The sequence below is a fragment of the Galeopterus variegatus genome, unplaced genomic scaffold (assembly GCF_000696425.1).
Source record: "Galeopterus variegatus unplaced genomic scaffold, G_variegatus-3.0.2 Scaffold3418, whole genome shotgun sequence".
Taxonomy (NCBI): domain Eukaryota; kingdom Metazoa; phylum Chordata; class Mammalia; order Dermoptera; family Cynocephalidae; genus Galeopterus; species Galeopterus variegatus.
In genome coordinates this window covers 162,365-165,713 of record NW_007729529.1, presented here as the reverse complement: position 1 = coordinate 165,713, position 3,349 = coordinate 162,365, and the positions used below count along the sequence as shown (strand labels likewise).

At 35.2% G+C, this 3,349-nt stretch overlaps 1 non-coding gene across 1 annotated transcript; it reads left to right on the top strand.

Annotated features, from left to right (window-relative positions):
• Nucleotides 1–266: 266 nt before the first annotated feature.
• Nucleotides 267–348, top strand: TRNAI-GAU. The gene is given in 2 exon segments: nucleotides 267–304; nucleotides 313–348. It is a non-coding gene; the product is annotated as a tRNA-Ile (tRNA).
• The last annotated feature ends 3,001 nt before the right edge of the window (nucleotides 349–3,349 follow it).

The window sequence follows — 3,349 nt, the reverse complement described above, 5'->3', positions numbered from 1 at the left end:
AAGTGATTCTTGTAAATTTGCAAGGAAGAGTTTATTTCAACTTCATAGAAAGTTGAGATAATGTGAAAATGTTAATGTTTTTCAACTCATTCTATGAAATCAGTATAATCCAAATAAAAAAGACAGTACATTACTAGCAAATTTCACTCACATTGATAAAAATACTAAATATTATTAAATCCAATTCAGTGATGTAAGAAAAATGCTATAGCAAATTGGGCTGATCCCTGGAATGGAAGGGTGACTTAATTAGAAAGTCTAGAGCTGGCTGTTTAGCTCAGTTGGTTAGAGCATGGTATTGATAACACCAAGACACCAAGGTCAAGGGTTCAATCCCCTTACCGGCCAGCTGCCAAAAAAAAAAAAAAAAAATGTTATTCATTTTCCATATTAACAGATTAAAGGGAAAAAAGTAGAATAAGAAAAAGCTAATCTCATTCCTGATTAAAAACAACAGAAAGGAGTCTTCTTAACCTGATAAATGGTGTCTATATTAAAGTAAAACACAAACAAAAACTAAGACCAGTGACATCATCTCATATGAGGAAACATTGGAAGCATTTCCTTTAATACTGGGAATAGGACTAGGACGCCTGTCATTACTACTTTTTTTCAACATTGTACTCTGCTGTGCTCAGTGGCATAAAGATTCAAAGGAGGAAATAAAATGGCTAATTGCAGCTGATTTGATTGTTCACCTAGGACACTCAAAAGATTGCAATGAGCTAGCAATAATAATTTGCCCAAGATGCTTGGATATAAGATGAAGACACAAAAGTTGGTGGATTGTCTATGCACCATCATCAAACAACTAGTATATGTAATATTCTTAAAATACAACTTTTGTAATAGCAACAAAACTAAATTACCTAGAAATAAATCTAACAAAAGATGTGCAAGGCCTGTAAGAAAAAATAATCTTTATGAGGAGACATTAAAGACCTAAGTAAACATAGAACTATCCACTTTATGATGTTTTGTCAGTTTTCCTCACATTGCTCTGTAGGATCTATGCACCTCCAATAAGAATCCTATTAATTTTTTTGTGGAACTTTACAAGCTCATTCTTAAATTTATTTAGAAAAGCTAAGGGTCAAGAATAGTCAAGAGGGCCGGCCCATGGCTCACTTGGGAGAGTGCGGTGCTGATAACACCAAGGCCACGGGTTCGGATCCCATATAGGGATGGCCGGTTCGCTCACTGGCTGAGCGTGGTGCTGACAACGACAAGTCAAGGGTTAAGATCCCCTTACCGGTCATCATTTAAAAAAAAAAAAAGAGTAGTCAAGAGGTAATTAAGAAATTCCTGAAGAAGAGGAGGAAAAGAAATTTGCTCTACCAGATAAGCAAGATTTATAAAGATGTAGAATTCTTTTAGAATTGGGGTGTGTTACAAATAGGGGAGTAGAGAGTCAAGGAACAGACTCTTAACATATCTGGAACTTTAATATATAAAAGAAGTGAGAGGGTGATTCAGTGAAGAAAGAAGAAAATGCTCCATAAATAGAGCTAGGGAAGTTATTTATTCATATGGAAATGGAAAAAGATTGAATTCCTGTATTACATCATACATAAAAATTTCAAAAATGAAACCCATTTATCAAAAGACACCATAAAGCAAGTTTTAAAAGACATGGCACAAACTAGAAGAAGATAATTGTCATCACATTTAATAGAGAAAGAATTAATACCTAACATATTTAAAACTCAGTAAGGAAAAGAAAAACAATGGGAAAGGTCAAAAGATGTAACAGGACATTTTGCATGGACAGTAAGCATGCCCAATCTCAATAGTAACCAGAAAACTACAAATAAGACCACACTGAAATATAATTTTGCACCCATTTAATTGGCAAAATTTTAAAATCTGACCACGTGAAGTGGCGGAGATGGAATGGAACAATGAGTTCCCTTAAAATTTCTATGGGGAGTGTGAAAAAATAACAAATACTTTGGGAAAAAATTGGTATTATAAAAGTTTGAACAGACATATACTTTGGTACCCAGCAATTTCATTTGAGTACTGTATCCTAGAGAAACTCTTGTACCAGTCCACCAAGTGTCCTGAACAAGAATGTTCATCTCCCTATTTGTAATAGCAAAAATTAGGAACAATCCAAATGTTCATCATTAGAAGAGAATAGTTTAGTAAATTATGGTATATTTACACCTTGAAATATTACAGAGCAATGGGCCGGCCCGTGGCTCACTCGGGAGAGCATGGTGCTGACAACACCAAGTCAAGGGTTAAGATCCCCTTACCGGTCATCTTTAAAAAAAAAAAAAATATCTGGGCCGGCCCGTGGCTCACTCGGGAGAGTGCAGTGCTGATAAAAAAAAAAATATTACAGAGCAATGAAAATCAATCAACTGCAGTTATAGGGAGCAATACAAAAGAACAAAAGTAAAAGAAGCTAATCACAGAAAACTATATACATCATGATATCCTTTTTAAAAGTTAGAAACTAAAGCTTTTCTCCTTTTTTCAGCATTCAATGTTAAACAAAAATTAAGATAGTGGTTATTTGACAGGGAGGCACAAGAATCTGAAATGGTGGAGTACTTTGTTGGGTATAGTTATTAGTAGCATTTTAAGCCTTCAATTTAGTGATTTTGCCAGTGTTCAATATATTACTAACAAATAAATATACTCAACCTGAGCCCTCACTTTTCTCCTTTTCCAGCTTAAATTCCTGTAACCATCATTATATTCACTCTCTTGCTTATACCCTCAGCTCCCTGCTCCTCTCTTATTTCTTTGTACAAGCCTATTAAAACCTCAACCCCAACCTCTGTTAAATTCCTTACTAAATTTCCCTAATTTAGTCATTCTCAAACTTCAGCACGTATCAGAATCACTTAAAGAACATGTTAAAATACATGGGCCTCATTCCCAGTTTCTGACTTGGTAAATAGGGCCTAAGAATTTACATTTCTGGTAAGTTTCCAGGTGTGCTGATACTTCTGGACTGGCCATAAAACAAGTGTCAATAAATTAAAATGGATTAAAGTTTTAAAAATTCACTTTTGTTGCTTTGCCTCACATGGGGCCATGGAGATGCAAAAGGATTACTCAAAGCCCATTTCTTCTGAGCAGTGAGACACCCCAAAGGGGTTAACTTCCCAGAACCCTCAAGAGAGAGGCATTCCTCCTTGGGAAATTAACCATGAACTGGGGTTCTCTCCCCATATTTATTCTCCAGACCAGTAAGTTACAGAAAAGAAACATAAGTGGGGTTATGGCTAAGTATAGTTTAACAATAGAAACTGGTAACATCAGTGAAATAACAAAGTGACATAACATAATGCAATTTGCAAAAGGTTGAGTTGATCCACCAACAAAAGCTTGT